The sequence below is a fragment of the Mesoplodon densirostris genome, chromosome X (genome assembly GCF_025265405.1).
Source record: "Mesoplodon densirostris isolate mMesDen1 chromosome X, mMesDen1 primary haplotype, whole genome shotgun sequence".
Taxonomy (NCBI): Eukaryota; Metazoa; Chordata; class Mammalia; order Artiodactyla; family Ziphiidae; genus Mesoplodon; species Mesoplodon densirostris.
The window spans coordinates 28,694,748-28,712,905 of record NC_082681.1 but is presented as its reverse complement, the minus strand read 5'-3'; the positions used below and the strand labels follow the sequence as shown (position 1 = coordinate 28,712,905).

Genomic DNA, 18,158 nt, shown 5'->3' with positions numbered 1-18,158 from the left:
CTCCTATGTTCTTGATGACATTTTTTTTTCTTAAATTCCATATATATGTGTCAGCATACAGTATTTGTCTTTCTCTTTCTGACTTACTTCACTCTGTATGACAGACTCTAGGTCCATCCACCTCATTACAAATAGCTCAATTTCATTTCTTTTTATGGCTGAGTAATATTCCATTGTATATATGTGCCACATCTTCTTTACCCATTCATCCGATGATGGACACGTAGGTTGTTTCCATCTCCGGGCTATTGTAAATAGGGCTGCTATGAACATTTTGGTACATGTCTCTTTTTGAATTATGGTTTTCTCAGGGTATATGCCCAGTAGTGGGATTGCTGGGTCATATGGTAGTTCTATTTGTAGTTTTTTAAGGAACCTCCATACCGTTCTCCATAGTGGCTGTACCAATTCACATTCCCACCAGCAGTGCAAGAGTGTTCCCTTTTTTCCACACCCTCTCCAGCATTTATTGTTTCTAGATTTTTTGATGATGGCCATTCTGACTGGTGTGAGCTGATATCTCATTGTAGTTTTGATTTGCATTTCTCTAATGAGTAAAGATGTTGAGCATCCTTTCATGTGTTTGTTGGCAGTCTGTATATCTTCTGTGGAGAAATGTCTATTTAGGTCTTCTGCCCATTTTTGGATTGGGTTGTTTGTTTTTTTGCTATTGAGCTGCATGAGCTGCTTATAAATTTTGGAGATTAATCCTTTGTCAGTTGCTTCATTTGCAAATATTTTCTCCCATTCTGAGGGTTGTCTTTTGGTCTTGTTTATGGTTTCCTTTGCTGTGCAAAAGCTTTGAAGTTTCATTAGGTCCCATGTGTTTATTTTTGTCTTTATTTCCATTTCTCTAGGAGGTGGGTCAAAAAGGATCTTGCTGTGATTTATGTCATAGAGTGTTCTGCCTATGTTTTCCTCTAGGAGTTTGATAGTGTCTGGCCTTACATTTAGGTCTTTAATCCATTTTGAGCTTATTTTTGTGTATGGTGTTAGGGAGTGATCTAATCTCATACTTTTACATGTCCCTGTCCAGTTTTCCCAGCACCACTTATTGAAGAGACTGTCCTTTCTCCACTGTACATTCCTGCCTCCTTTATCAAAGATAAGGTGACCATATGTCCGTGGGTTTATCTCTGGGCTTTCTATCCTGTTCCATTGATCTATCTTTCTGTTTTTGTGCCAGTACCATACTGTCTTGATTACTGTAGCCTTGTAGTATAGTCTGAAGTCAGGGAGCCTGATTCCTCCAGCTCCATTTTTCGTTCTCAAGATTGCTTTGGCTATTCGGGGTCTTTTGTGTTTCCATACAAATTGTGCAATTTTTTGTTCTAATTCTGTGAAAAATGCCATTGGTAGTTTGATAGGGATTGCATTGAATCTGTAGATTGCTTTGGGTAGTAGAGTCATTTTCACAATGTTGATTCTTCCAATCCAAGAACATGGTGTATCTCTCCATGTGTTTGTATCATCTTTAATTTCTTTCATCAGTGTCTTATAATTTTCTGCATACAGGTCTTTTGTCTCCTTAGGTAGGTTTATTCCTAGATATTTTATTCTTTTTGTTGCAATGGTAAATGGGAGTGTTTCCTTGATTTCACTTTCAGATTCTTCATCATTAGTATATAGGAATGCCAAAGATTTCTGTGCATTAATTTTGTATCCTGCTACTTTACCAAATTCATTGATTAACTCTAGTAGTTTTCTGGTAGCATCTTTAGGATTCTCTATGTATAGTATCATGTCATCTGCAAACAGTGACAGCTTTACTTCTTCTTTTCCAATTTGGATTCCTTTTATTTCCTTTTCTTCTCTGATTGCTGTGGCTAAAACTTCCAAAACTATGTTGAATAAGAGTGGTGAGAGTGGGCAACCTTGTCTTGTTCCTGATCTTAGTGGAAATGGTTTCAATTTTTCACCATTGAGGACGATGCTGGCTGTGGGTTTGTCATATATGGCCTTTATTATGTTGAGGAAAGTTCCCTCTATGCCTACTTTCTGCAGGGTTTTTATCATAAATGGGTGTTGAATTTTGTCAAAAGCTTTCTCTGCATCTATTGAGATGATCATATGGTTTTTCTCCTTCAGTTTGTTAATATGGTGTATCACGTTGATTGATTTGCGTATATTGAAGAATCCTTGCATTCCTGGAATAAACCCCACTTGATCATGGTGTATGATCCTTTTAATGTGCTGTTGGATTCTGTTTGCTAGTATTTTGTTGAGGATTTTTGCATCTATGTTCATCAGTGATATTGGCCTGTAGTTTTCTTTCTTTGTGACATCCTTGTCTGGTTTTGGTATCAAGGTGATGGTGGCCTCGTAGAATGAGTTTGGGAGTGTTCCTCCCTCTGCTATATTTTGGAAGAGTTTGAGAAGGATAGGTGTTAGCTCTTCTCTAAATGCTTGATAGAATTCGCCTGTGAAGCCATCTGGTCCTGGGCTTTTGTTTGTTGGAAGATTTTTGATCACAGTTTCAATTTCAGTGCTTGTGATTGGTCTGTTCATATTTTCTATTTCTTCCTGATTCAGTCTTGGCAGGTTGTGCATTTCTAAGAATTTGTCCATTTCTTCCAGGTTGTCCATTTTATTGGCATAGAGTTGCTTATAGTAATCTCTCATGATCTTTTGTATTTCTGCAGTGTCAGTTGTTACGTCTCCTTTTTCATTTCTAATTCTATTGATTTGAGTCTTCTCCCTTTTTTTCTTGATGAGTCTGGCTAATGGTTTATCAATTTTGTTTATCTTCTCAAAGAACCAGCTTTTAGTTTTATTGATCTTTGCTATCGTTTCCTTCATTTCTTTTTCATTTATTTCTGATCTGATTTTTATGATTTCTTTCCTTCTGCTAACTTTGGGATGTTTTTGTTCTTCTTTCTCTAATTGCTTTAGGTGCAAGGTTAGGTTGTTTATTCGAGATGTTTCCTGTTTCTTGAGGTGGGATTGTATTGCCATAAACTTCCCTCTTAGAACTGCTTTTGCTGCATCCCATAGGTTTTGGGTCGTCGTGTCTCCATTGTCATTTGTTTCTAGGTATTTTTAAATTTCCTCTTTGATTTCTTCAGTGATCACTTCGTTATTAAGTAGTGTATTGTTTAGCCTCCATGTGTTTGTATGTTTTACAGCTCTTTTCCTGTAATTGATATCTAGTCTCATAGCATTGTGGTCGGAAAAGATACTTGATACAATTTCAATTTTCTTAAATTTACCAAGGCTTGATTTGTGACCCAAGATATGATCTATCCTGGAGAATGTTCCATGAGCACTTGAGAAAAATGTGTATTCTGTTGTTTTTGGATGAAATGTCCTATAAATATCAATTAAGTCCATCTTGTTTAATGTATCATTTAAAGCTTGTGTTTCCTTATTTATTTTCATTTTGGATGACCTGTCCATTGGTGAAAGTGGGGTGTTAAAGTCCCCTACTATGATTGTGTTACTGTCGATTTCTCCTTTTATGGCTGTTAATATTTCCCTTATGTATTGAGGTGCTCCTATGTTTGGTGCATAAATATTTACAATTGTTATATCTTCTTCTTGGATTGATCCCTTGATCATTATGTAGTGTCCTTCTTTGTCTCTTCTAGTAGTCTTTATTTTAAAGTCTATTTTGTCTGATATGACAATTGCTACTCCAGCTTTCTTTTGGTTTCCATTTGCATGGAATATCTTTTTCCATCCCCTTACTTTCAGTCTGTATGTGTCTCTAGGTCTGAAGTGGGTCTCTTGTAGACAGCATATATATGGGTCTTGTTTTTGTATCCATTCAGCCAGTCTGTGTCTTTTGGTGGGAGCATTTAGTCCATTTACATTTAAGGTAATTATTGATATGTATGTTCCTATTCCCATTTTCTTAACTGTTTTGGGTTCGTTATTGTAGTTCTTTTCCTTGTGTTGTGTTTCTTGCCTAGAGAAGTTCCTTTAGCATTTGTTGTAAAGCTGGTTTGGTGGTGCTGAACTCTCTCAGCTTTTGCTTGTCTGTAAACGTTTTAATTTCTCCATCAAATCTGAATGAGATCCTTGCTGGGTAGAGTAATCTTGGTTGCAGGTTTTTCTCCTTCATCACTTTAAGTATGTCCTGCCACTCCCTTCTGGCTTGTAGAGTTTCTGCTGAGAGATCAGCTGTTATCCTGATGGGGATTCCCTTGTGTGTTATTTGTTGTTTTTGCCTTGCTGCTTTTAATGTGATTTCTTTGTGTTTAATTTTTGACAGTTTGATTAATATGTGTCTTGGTGTATTTCTCCTTGGATTTATTCTGTATGGGACTCTCTGTGCCTCCTGGACTTGATTAACTATTTCCTTTCCCATATTAGGGAAGTTTTCAACTATAATCTCTTCAAATATTTTCTCAGTCCCTTTCTTTTTCTCTTCTTCTTCTGGAACCCCTATAATTCGAATGTTGGTGCGTTTAATGTTGTCCCAGAGGTCTCTGAGACTGTCCTCTGTTCTTTTCATTCTTTTTTCTTTATTTTGCTGTGCATCAGTTATTTCCACTATTTTATCTTCCACCTCACTTATCCGTTCTTCTGCCTCAGTTATTCTGCTATTGATCCCATCTAGAGTATTTTTTATTTCATGTATTGTGTTTTTAATCGATGCTTGATTCATCTTTAGTTCTTCTAGGTCCTTATTAACTGTTTCTTGCATTTTGTCTATTCTATTTCCAAGATTTTGGATCATCTTTATCATCATTATTCTGAATTCTTTTTCAGGTAGACTGCCTATTACCTCTTCATTTGTTAGGTCTGGTGGGTTTTTATCTTGCTCCTTCTCCTGCTGTGTGTTTTTCTGTCTTCTCATTTTGCTTATGTTACTGTGTTTGGGGTCTCCTTTTTGCAGGCTGCAGGTTCGTAGTTCCCGTTGTTTTTGGTGTCTGTCCCCAGTGGCTAAGGTTGGTTTAGTGGGTTGTGTAGGCTTCTTGGTGGAGGGGACTACTGCCTGTGTTCTGGTGGAAGAGGCTGGATCTTGTCTTTCTGGTGGGCAGGTCCACGTCTGGTGGTGTGTTTTGGGGTGTCTGCGGACTTTTTATGATTTTAGGCCACCTCTCTGCTAATGGGTGGCGTTGTGTTCCTGTCTTGCTAGTTGTTTGGCATAGGGTGTCCAGCACTATAGCTTGCTGGTCGTTGAGTGAAGCTGGGTGCTGCTGTTGAGATGGAGATCTCTGGAAGATTTTCGCCGTTTGATATTGTGTGGAGCTGGGAGGTCTCTTGTGGACCAGTGTCCTGAAGTTGGCTCTCCCACCTCAGAGGCACAGCACTGACTCCTGGCTCCTCAATTTGGGATGATTTGTTGTCTATTCATGTATTCCACAGATGCAGGGTACATCAAGTTGATTGTGGAGCTTTAATCCGCTGTTTCTGAGGCTGCTGGGAGAGGTTTCCCTTTCTCTTCTTTGTTCTCACAGCTCCTGGGTCTCAGCTTTGGATTTGGCCCCGCCTCTGCACGTAGGTCGCCGGAGGGCGTCTGTTCTTCGCTCAGACAGGACAGGGTTAAAGGAGCAGCCTCTTCGGGGACTCTGGCTCACTCAGGCCGGGCGGGAGGGAGGGGTACGGAGTGCGGGGCGAGCCTGCAGCGGCAGATGTCGGCGTGACGCTGCAGCAGCCCGAGGCGCGCCGTGCGTTCTCCCAGGGAAGCCTCCCCTGGATCCCGGGACCCCGGCAGTGGCGGGCTGCACAGGCTCCCGGAAGGGCGGTGTGGACAGTAACCTGCGCTCGCACACAGGCTTCTTGGCGGCGGCAGCAGCAGCCCCAGCGTCCCACGCCCGTCTCTCGGCTCCGCGCTTTCAGCCGCGACTCGCGCCCGTCTCTGGAGCTCCTTTACGTGGCGCTCTTAATCCCCTCTCCTCGCGCACCAGGAAACCAAGAGGGAAGAAAAAGTCTCCTGCCTCTTCGGCAGCTCCAGAGTTTTCCCGGATTCCCTCCCGGCTAGCTGTGGCACATTAGCCCCCTTCAGGCTGAGTTCTTGCCGCCAGCCCCAGTCCTCTCCCTGCGCTCTGACCGAAGCCCGAGCCTCAGCTCCAGCGCTGCGCGCCCCGGCGGGCGAGCAGACAAGCCTCTCGGGCTGGTGAGTGCCGCTCGGCACCGATCCTCTGTGTGGGGATCTCTCCGCTTTGCCCTACCCAGGTATGTGGGGAGTTTCTTGCCTTTTGGGAGGTCTGGGGTCTTCTGCCAGCGTTCAGTAGGTGTTCTGTAGGAGTTGTTCCACGTGTAGCTGTATTTCTGGTGTATCCGTGGGGAGGAAGGTGATCTCCGCGTCTTACTCTTCCGCCATCTTACCCGGAACTCCAAGTCTCTGGTTTTAACTACTCTAAACACTTCCTAAATTTTCCAGATTTCACGGGGCCCAAATGGGAAATACAAAGAGTACGATTTAAAGGTCATTGAAAGGCCTGCTCACTTGCCTTAAAAGTACCTTTACTACAGGAAGGCTTTTCTAGAAGGACATAAACTTTAGAGACCTTAAGGACATATATTGCATATATTGCTAAATCTGACCAATTAAAGTTAGAAAACTTCTACATTGTTAAAAGAAATGACAGACTTGGAAAATATTTGCAACACATAGGAGAGACAAAGGGATGCTTTTCTTAATTTTCAAAAGAGAAGGATCAACGGCTCAGTAGAAAAACTGGCAGAGGATATGAAAGTGAGTTTACTGGAAAAGAAATACACATGGTCACAACAGATATGAAATGACACTCCTCTTCACTTAAAATTAAAGAAATTCAAATTAAAGCTACAAGCGATGAGATAACATTTTCCACTGATCAGATGGGCATATATTAAGAGGTTTAATGATACTCAGTGTGGCTGAGGGTATGGCAGAATGGGCATCCTTACACGCTATTGGTGTAATTGTGTTCAATCTTTTGGGAGGGCAATTTGGTAATATCTACTACTGCTGAAAATTAATCCGGTGTATATACTCACAAAAGTGTTCCAAAACACATGAATTAGGTTGTTCAATGCAGTGCTACAGTGATAAAGGATTTTAAAAAAACAACATCAATCAAGAAGCAAATTACTTAATAAATTATGGTATGTCCATATGTTGTAATATCATACATCTCTTAAAAACAGAGGCAGATATATACATGCTTTTATGGAAAGATCTTCAAGAAATATAATCACATGAAAGAAGGAGGGTGAAGAGTAATGTATATGATATGATTCCTTTTATGTAAGAGAAAAATACATATAGAGGTCTCAAAGGAATTGCAAGAAACTGTTAACACTGGTTACCTTTAGAGAGAGGGACTGGGGTGTGTGTGTTTGTGGTAAAGAAGCCTAGAATTTTCTTTCTGTGATTTTCTACAGAGTTCCGACTTTCAAACCACAGACACATATTACTTTCATATTTTTATCTTTCAATATCAATGGGGCTTATCTAGATGGTGAGATTTATAGGCCGTTTTAATTTGTATTCTTTATATTCCTCTTTCTTAAAAAATAAATATAATTAAAATGTCTTTTACTACGGGCCTGCCAGGATGCCTTCAAGGTCTTCCACTGAGCTTTTTTCCTTGGCTGATGGTACAGCCCCTCCAGCACGTCTCCAGAAACATGCTCAGATGAGAGCAACCCATTGGCAACCATCAGTACTATGAGACCCTTTCTAGAGAGCTGTCATTTATGAAAGCAAAGAGACCTGGGTCCTCAGAGGTTGGTCATAGGACAGGACAGAATGTGTGTGTTTTAAAATAATATGCTGGGCTTCCCTGGTGGCGCAGTGGTTGAGAGTCTGCCTGCCGATGCAGGGGACACGGGTTCGTGCCCCGGTCTGAGAGGATCCCACATGCCGCGGAGCGGCTGGGCCCGTGAGCCATGGCCGCTGAGCCTGCGCGTCTGGAGCCTGTGCTCCGCAGCGGGAGAGGCCACAGCGGTGAGAGGCCCGCGTACCGCAAAATAAATAAATAAATAAATAAATAAATAAATAAAAGAAAATAATGTTTTGTCTTTTGTTGCATTATAAAAATAATAAATGCTCAGAAAATTAAAGAGAACAAAATCAAATCACTCAAAATTCCTTATGCAGCAATTATCATTGCTAACATTTACTTTATTTTATTTTATTTAAAAAATTTTTTGGCCATGCCGCACAGCATGTTGGCTCTTAGTTCCCCGACCAGGGATTGAACCCACGCCCCCTGCATTGGAAGCATGGAGTCTTAACCACTGGACCGCCAGGAAAGTCCCATTGCTAACATTTAGATAAACTTCCTCTCAATTTTTTTTCTCTGTACATATGTACCACCCCTGCCCCCTTACAGATGTAGCAGTATACAGTATATAGTTTTGTATCCTGAACTTTCCACTGAATATTATTTTGTGAGTATTTTCCTTATACCTGCAGGTTTGGGGGCTATGGGAATGGTCTGTTCTGGGTGCAGACAATGAGGGGAGTGCATTTTTGATAGGAATATTAAAAACAATAATAAAACGGATGAATAACAGGACTGTGTTTACTATCCCCATTCACCGGAAATTGTAAACAATGTCAGGATAAAATATTCTTCCCACCGTCCAGTCTCCCTTTAGCATACACCACTGTATGCCCACACAGCTCTGACTAGGGGAGAGGGAAGGGAAAGGCTGGATTTCTATCTGGAGAAGACAGGCTGAGGGCTGCAGGGAGGGGGCTCAGAGTTAGCCAGGGGAGTCCCTGAAAGAGGGAATGAAGAGGAGACATTTCAAACAGCCTCTCCTTTACTGCTAGTTTGTTGCTTAGTTAGATTCAGTTCACTTGAGAATCTGCTTGACTTAAAAAAAAAACTTAGCAGTTGTCTTATGTGCATATAACTTAAGTCATCAGTACCTTCAAAATGCTGGTCTAAATACCCTCTGTTGTGCCATCTCTAATCCTTGGTCTGAAATGGCCAAAACCCGCAATTAATTGATCAATTATAAAATAAAAATGGGCTTCCTGACTCCATTTCCAGATGTGTTTTAGCCTGTGATGATGTTAAAATAATGGATTTCCAAAGTTATCTAGGCTTGCTGCATGTTGTTTGAGTTTTACACTCTACACCTGCTAATTCATCCAGTATGGCTGGAGGATCAATGAAGCTAAAAACATCTTCTGATGACTCCTCTGTTGTGGAGCGAATATTCTTGGTTCCCTGGGAAGTCAACCCACGGTAGATTTCAGATTCCTTCAAGAATCAGCAAAGCATGCTAGACTCACCAGGAAATGACTTCCTCATTTCTTTGATTTTACAGTCAGCTCCATGCATTTGGTAAACTTGAAATTAGTGGGCCATCTCGTACTGATGGTGGAGCAATATGGGGCCATGATCAAAGCTTTAGCTCTAATACAGTTTCATGTTTTAGAACCTTAAAAACAAACATTTTGCATTGAAAGAAATTTCTTAATTAACTTCTGAAGAATTTGTACATTGAAACATCTTATCCTGCTGGAGAAGACTGATAGAGCAAACGTACTACCTTCTGCTGAAGAGAAACTGTATTTAGAAGGAACTTGCTATTCTCATAAAACTTTTAATAGGAAGAAGTGAATCAAATTCCTTAATTACCATTTTATGGTTGGTAAAAGGGCAAATTACATGCCATCCATTTCTAAACTTCTAAATGTCTCTGGTGCTTTTAATTAAAGCTGCCATCTAGAAACTACTAAAGCAATTTTATGCAATTAGTTATTTATAGGTTACCATAATACACCACTCAAAATATGATTTTAGTGATTTGCAGTCTGTAAGTGTGTGATCCCTGTCATTTTTGTTTGATGGAGAGGGGGTTCTTTTTTTAATCAGCTGAGGTGATGTGACACTGACGAGCTGTGATAAGGAAAGTTTTTGGGGGCTAGTGATCTCAAATAAAAAGAGGAAGAATCATAATCCCATTCTGTCTGTCCTGATTTGTAGGGGTTGAAGTTTCATTCTAGACAATACTGCAGAGAAGTATATCATCGTTATTCTCCCATCTCTCTCCACTTTGCTGCCTTTCTGCCCGATACCTAGCACCGCCCTTCCTCATGCTACCTGGAGTAGCTGCCACCTTGGCTTGTCCCCCTCCAGTGATCTCATCTCTCCAAACACAGCCATCCTGTGCTCCATGTCCTTAAAGCCCCCATAAAGTGTTTTAATGAGGAATTAATGTGTTGCTCTCCTAGGCAATATCCTGCATTCAACACTGAAGTCCACATCCGAAGAAAACCCTCATGGAATGAATTTAATGGTAGGCTTCTAAGGGAATTATTTTGGTTACATGGGTCTTGGTGGGGGAGGGGGCTCCTCAAAATACAACATGTAGAAAGAACCAGCACTAGAATTACTGCATCTCAAGGTCGGAAGGGATCAGCTAATCAAATCACATGTAATACCCGAATCCCACCCTACCTTGACTCCTGCTTCTTTTGTGGCACCATTCTACCCTAGAAATGACCAAGTCTCCTTGGACAATTTGGAACTTGCCTCCTTTAAAAGTAACTTATTCCATGTTTGGGTCACTATTATAAGCAGCATTAGTATTAGCAACCAAACAGCAAGCCTGATCATAATGGCAGGTAACACTTAATGTGTACACCCCACAGGCTGGGCACTGTGCTTTACAATACACTTCACCTGCATTACCAAACACTCTCATGTAGGCACTATTACTCGCATTCTAACTTCATAGATGAGGAAGTTGAAGCTCAGGGAAGTTAGGTGACTTACACAAGGTCACACATTTAATGAGTGGTGGATCTGGGATTTGCATCCAGTTGTTTGACTCCAGAACCTGGGAACTTAGCTCTCATGGTATTTGGCCTCTAAAGTATTATCTGTTTGCTAGAATGCATGAAAATTAAAATAAATGCAGAAGAAAAAGTCATTTAATGTTGTATTTGTAGCTTTATAAAACCTGAATGAACTTAATACAAGTTCTGCTGTATTAACCATGGATGTGACCTGGACCAATTAGCCAAGGCTAGATGTAAGTGCCTTCCTTTTGTCTGACTTCTCCACCAACAGCTTATGGCTTTAGGACTGTGACAGAAAAGGCAGAAAGGTTCTCAGATTCCAGCTGCTGACATAATGTAAGTTCTAAATCTTTTGACTACTCATAAGCAGATGCATTAGACCAACTGTGCAAATAACAAGTTAAGCTCTCATTCTGGTTGTGACACAGGTACTAAGTCATCAGGTGTAGCTACCGTAAACTGACAGACCAATAACAGAGTTTAGGAAGGAAATACCCAGGAGTGGAAACAGCACAGGATCACTGAGTAATAAAGAACAAACATTTTGCCTGAATTCTAAGGCTTTGTCAAACATATTTTTCTCAAGATGCCTCTGATTCTAGGACAAGGATGTGGGAGGAAAGTTCTCACAGGAAATGTCTTGACACTGAGCTGGGAATTTGGCATGGGTGGTAGAATGTTGATCTTACCCAAAAAGCTGACTTCACTAAGTGGTGTTTCCAAACCATTCTCACATACCTCAAGGCCTAACTGTACTTCCTCATCTTTAGCAGAATAGACCCACTTCTCTAGGACACTGAGGCTATCAGAATGGAGTACCATCAACTTTCTAGCACCTTCTATCTACAAACAATGTTCTCAGCCTTACACCTACACATTATCTTAGGATGGTCTCTTCAATCTCCCCTCCCATTCAAGGCCTGCTCCAGTTTCCTCAAGATCTGGTTTCATCATTTATCCTCTGTCTCCTGTATCTTCCCATTTACCTATCATCATTGCCATGTCTCCCACAGAAAAAGCCTCCCCTGAGTGCCTTGTCCTCTTACTACTTATCACTCTGTCTTTCACATCCAAGCCTCTCAGAAGAATGATCTTCACTAATCATATTTACTTCCTCACCTCTCACTGGCTCATCAAATGCCTGAAATCTGGCTTCCACCTCTACCACCATTCAGACCACCAAAGGCAGGGTCACCAATGAGCTCCTCGTTGCCTAATCCAATGGCTACAAATGTGTGACATCTGATATTGTTTTTCACACCTTCTTGAAACAAACGATTCCCTTGGCTTCCTGGATACCAAGCTTTCTTTGTTCACTTCCTCTACTTGTGAAGATTTCCTCTCTGTCTCTTTCATTAGATCCTCTTCCATTGCCTACCCTATAAATACTAGCATTCCCTATGATTTCTTTGCCCCAGCCTTGCTCCTGTGCATTTACCCTGTCACCAAAACAATCTATCAAAAATGCATCCATCAATACAGACTGCCAACAAACACATGAAAGAATGCTCAACATCATTAATCATTAGAGAAATGCAAATCAAAACTACAATGAGATATCATCTCACACCAGTCAGAATGGCCATCATCAAAAAATCTAGAAACTATAAATGCTGGAGAGGGTGTGGAGAAAAGGGAACACTCTTGCACTGCTGGTGGGAATGTGAATTGATACAGCCACTATGGAGAACAGTATGGAGGTTCCTTAAAAAACTACAAATAGAACTACCATATGACCCAGCAATCCCACTACTAGGCATATACCCTGAGAAAACCATAATTCAAAAAGAGACATGTACCAAAATGTTCATTGCAGCTCTATTCACAATAGCCCGGAGATGGAAACAACCTAAGTGTCCATCATCGGATGAATGGATAAAGAAGATGTGGCACATATATACAATGGAATATTACTCAGCCATAAAAAGAAACGAAACTGAGCTATTTGTAATGAGGTGGATAGACCTAGAGTCTGTCATACAGAGTGAAGTTAAGTCAGAAAGAGAAAGACAAATACCGTATGCTAACACATATATATGGAATTAAAAAAAAATGTCATGAAGAACCTAGGGGTAAAACAGGAATAAAGACACAGACCTACTTGAGAATGGACTTGAGGATATGGGGAGGGGGAAGGGTAAGCTGTGACAAAGCGAAAGAGAGGCATGGACATATATACAGTACCAAACATAAGGTAGATAGATAGTGGGAAGCAGCCGCATAGCACAGGGAGATCAGCTCGGTGCTTTGTGACCGCCTGGAGGGGTGGGATAGGGAGGGTGGGAGGGAGGGAGACGCAAGAGGGAAGGGATATGGGAACAGATGTATATGTATAACTGATTCACTTTGTTATAAAGCAGAAACTAAAAAAAAAAAAATGCATCCATCAAATGATCATGTCACTTTCCTGCTTCAAATCTTTTTCCTACAGGACAAAATGCAAACTTCTTATTCTTGCCCTGCTCCTATTACCTCAAATATGTTTACTTTAATAATACTGGATTATTTATAGTTTCCCAAATATACCATTCATTTTACACATGCTGCAGCTTGCCTGTAATTTTGGTGAGGGCTGGCCCTGGTGCCAATCCAAATGGTTATGTCACCATAATGGATCATGTACTAAAGGAATTTAGGAAAAGTCTTATTGCACCCTAGGTGCATAGTAGAACCAAAAGAACATTCTCATATGTGTTTGTGCACTATACTCTCTCCCTCATAGATACCAGTTACATGAGCAAGATGTCACTGATGAGAGTTTTACCATCTTTCCACTAACTCCAAATTTAGCCTTTCAAAATAGCATTTAGATACCAGGGGAATCAGTAGAGCTTCAGGATGCACCTCGGATAGATCTGGGTAGGGACAAAAACATTTTTTGTCTAGTCTTTATCATACCCAGCTTTCTTAATTGCCAATAAAGTTAAAGGAACTCCTGTGTGATTAGTGTCATGAATAACCTAAAAACACTTTCGGAAGCCATCAAGATTTAAGGATCATTTCCCTCCTTGGGAGTGGCTCCAGGGCTGTTTGCATTTGTGGGGCTATTGCCCAATTCCTGCTGAGTTCTGAGGTCAGTATGCTTAAAGATGCACATGAAAATAGAAATATACTCCTTGGTGAGGTCCAAGAAAACAAAATTAAGTCATTGATTAATTTCATCCTGTCCAGTCGCTCCTTCACCCTCTGTAGCTACTTAAAAAAAATAAATGTATTCAGCTTGTCACAAATTTTATTTTATATCTCCACCTAGTAGCATTTCACATTCTGCTTAAGTACTTGGTCATCTATTACATGACTCATTAGTTTGAGTTCTCTGTAGAATTAAAGAACGTTGCAGTAAAAATAATAAATGGAACCTAAGTTTCAACTACATCATTCATGCATGTTTTAAAAGCATCTTTCAAAGTCAGTTCAAACTCATATACAATGCCAGGGATTAGCACACCATCAACTTCTTTGCTAAACTTTTTTCCTTGCCCCATTACATTGAAGTATTGATGAATAAAATGGCAAATGTTTCTCTTTACTGGGATTCAAATCAAAGTGCGTAAAACTGGATCAGATAAAGACTTCTTCCCAGGAGAAGTACCCAGGGGCTATCTTATATAAAACTCTATTCAGGGGTACTTCCATTTTTCCTTTAAACACAATTTTTAGCCACCAGTTGTAGTCAGTTTAATGAAGTTAAGGTTTCCTGACTCCATCTCTTAAGAAAAAGTTGAAGTTCCTAATTGCAGAATCTTCCAAAGAGATGTGACAAGGTTTCCTGGAGATTTATTTGAACAATTCCATTTACAGATTATGCAAATGCTATGGAGTGCATTATGGGTACACTATCAGAAAAATCAGAGGAATAGTTTTTTTTTTTTTTTTGCGGTACGCGGGCCCCTCACTGTTGTGGCCTCTCCCGTTGTGGAGCACAGGCTCCGGACGCACAGGCTCAGTGGCCATGGCTCACGGGCCCAGCCACTCTGCGGCATGTGGGATCCTCCCGGACTGGGGCACGAACCCGTGTCCCCTGCATCGGCAGGCAGACTCCCAACCACTGCGCCACCAGGGAAGCCCAGAGGAATAGTTTTAATAGGAAAAGGAAACTGGACTGAAAGTCATTCATCTTCCAAATAAAAATATTTTGTTTTCACTGAATACATGTCATTAGATTGAAAAGCACTTTCCACTATTTCCTACCCTCCTAGAGAAGCCAACAGAGATCATGGATGTTAGCTGAAGGGAAGGCTACCCTGCCCCCCACCCCACCTCATGGGTTTTGGAGTCAGGCAGACCTGGTTTGAATTCCAGTGTTATCTGTAAACTGTCTGACCCTAGATAAATTTCTTAAGGTATCTGAGCCTCTATCTCCTCGTCTTTACAATGGGGATAATACTATTTACCTTGTGAATTGTGAAGATTAGAGATACCCTGTGTAAAATATCTAACACAGTGTACAGCACACAGTAGACACTAAATAAGTTAGAGCTATGGTTATTTTAATACATTAGAGCTGGGAGGGAGATCATCCCAAGCCCTTCAGTTTACAACTGAGCAATCTCAGGACCCAGTGTGTATATGACTAGCCCAATGTAACAAAACTAGTCAATGGCATCATTAAGTCTATTTCAGCGTTCAGGGAGGTACGGTGACTTTCCAAGAAACAGTGGCATTACATGGACTGAACACAAAAGCCTAGGCTCCCTAACCCAGTATTCATAACAGTTTGCTGCCATTTCTCAAAAAAAAAAAAAAAAAAAAATCCTATGGCTTCTGACCTTTTTTTTTTTTCCCTGACCTTTTGCTGACTGGTTTTAATCCCATTTGATAATTTATTCCAACGTTAGGACAAATGATCTCAAAAGCAAATTTTATTTCATCCTATTTTTAGAATAGATTCAGAAAATAAATTAGCTGTCTTGCAGATTAACATTTATTTGACTTACCTTGCATAATTAAGGACATGCTGGAGAGCCTGCCTGTAATTGCAATATGTTGCTTGTTAAAGTCTTAGAGCGAGCTCTCTTTCCTAACCTAGAAATGATACTCCCTAGATGTACATTTCCATTTTCTACTGATCTACAGCTTTTCTTTATTAGCTTCTAGGTGGAGAGAAAAATCAAACCTCTCCTTCAAGAAATCCATTAAACATTTGCTGTCTTCTAAGGGGGAAGGATGAAGGAGCTGATGTTCATGGTAGCTGTAAAGCCAGAAAACAAACAAATTGGGCTTTCTTGAGAGATAAAGAACCTGCAGGAGAACCTCCAAGACATAATTAGCAATTAGCAATACTCTCCTCTCAATATGCACACCGTGCCCTAATGACTTCTTGCATGATATTTCCTTCCTCTACGGAAGTCTATGAAATTGCCCTGCAGCATTCCATATAATGAGAACCTCACTTCTGATTCACTGCCAAGGGTAAGTGCTATCTAGATTCAGCGTGGAGATAGGTGCCCTAGCTAGGCACCTAAGTGTTCTGACCAGCATTTTCAGATCAACCGATGTCTGGACATAGGTTCTGCCATCTGAGTGATTTCAAAGATCACTAACAGGGTCCTCAAACACTGTGAATATGGTTGAAGGAGATGTGATGGACACTTAGTGTGAGTCACACATTCCCTCCCTTTAAACATCCTCATTCACTCACTGGATCAGAGCAGATGTTGCCAACAGCAGCTTTAGTACATTATGTGAAAGCTGTCTTGGATGGATTAGACATTCAGCTGTCTGAAGACTGGGCCAGCTGTTCTTAGGGCCCCTTACTGCTTTGGGATGAATAAAGTGTACCAGATTACTTTAAAAGCTACGCTCAGATAGAAGGTTGCGTAAGTCAAGCCAAAGGAAAATGCGCTACTAGCTATGACAAGAAGAAAAACTTAGTTTAATGTTAACTTTAATAGATATATAAATTTTGGCACTCTCATTACTGACGTTTCCAGAGTTCATGTAAATCCTGCTCATCAGGACTCTATTATTGCTGCTTTCCAAGCCAAAAAAAAAAAAAAAAAAAGAAAAGCAGAGCTGCAGTGAACCAATTATTTGCTTTATTTGGAAAAGCTGACATTCATCCTCTATGTGGCAGGTTGAATGTGGTAGGTGAGATGAGTGGTTTTCATACCAGCAGCAACTCAGGAGGATGTCAATTTCAGGCACAATACAAGCTTGATTCCTCCCTATTTCTCATGCAGAAATCCTTATAATACCTGTAAGCGTTTTAAACCTGTGTAAAAGGTGGGACTCAGCCTGATGTATTTCCTTGAAAGATGAGCTGATTATATGTTGCACCTGAGTTATGCATTCACTCGTCAAATATTTACTGCGGACCTACTATGTGTAAGGATCGAGCACAGGTACAAGAGGAAAAAAGAAACATTTCCAAACACTTTACCATGATACTTATGGGTGGGGACGCTTATGGCCCCTTAGGGAAAAAAGGTCATCCCCTTTAAGTGCCATTGAAATTCCTCTTAGGAATACTTGGGTATGGATAAGTTACCTAATTGGTCAATTACACAAGAAGCATGTGTAGTGGATCTCACACCGTGCAAGATATTGCTGAGGAGGTGGGGAAGAGTCATAAGAAATATTAGATATAGTTTCTCATCTCAAGCTGCTCACTTTGGTAATAAAAAACACTCCATTCATGAAAGGACTGGAAAGTAAAAGAAGGCAAAATATAATCAGGTACTAACTGGGTAGTGGAGACACTTAAAAGAAATTCAGATTTAATGGGCTGGGTTAGCCAGAGGGGCTTTATGAAAGACACATGCCTTGAGTACGGCGGTGAAGAAAGGGACGGCTTTAAACTCCGATTGTAGTTGAAATTTAATCCTCATATGGCAAATGTCAAATAGCTAAAGAGTAACCTCTTAATATTTGAAATAGTAAGTTGACCATCTAACAAATTAAACACATTGACCTCACTATATTTTTTGGCATGGAAAGGTGTTCATAATACATTAAGTATGAAAAGCAAATTACACAACAGCATTCTATAATGTGATTCCATTATTAGAGCATAAAATATATGATATGCATAGAAAAAGGTCTAGAAGGATATATACTAAAATGTTAACAGTGGTTTTCTAGATGTGGTAGGATTATGGGTGACCTCAATTAAAAACATTTTTTGTGTTCTCTCTTTTCTAATTTTTCTGCAACAATTGTGTATTATTTGTGTAATAGTTAAAAAAAACACATTGGGTTCTTAAAACCCACTACAATGAATACTTCATAAAACCCGCTGAGATAAAAGCACACATACACACAACATCTTGGAGAAGGAACAGAGAAGAATGATTAAATAATAAAGGAGATAGGGTGGATGATATATGATGACAGACTTAAAAGTTGACTATCCTTCAGCTTAGTGGCCTAAGATGGGAATATGATCCAAGTCTATAAAATCATGAAGCTGACTGGGAGAACACGTTTATTTACAAATCCCAGGCAACAGAATTGAGGG

At 40.3% G+C, this 18,158-nt stretch overlaps 1 protein-coding gene across 3 annotated transcripts in view; it reads right to left on the bottom strand.

The window, feature by feature from the left end:
- TENM1 (teneurin transmembrane protein 1) overlaps positions 1-18,158 on the bottom strand; it is a 596,609-nt gene that overhangs the window by 94,825 nt on the left and 483,626 nt on the right. The window lies entirely within an intron of this gene.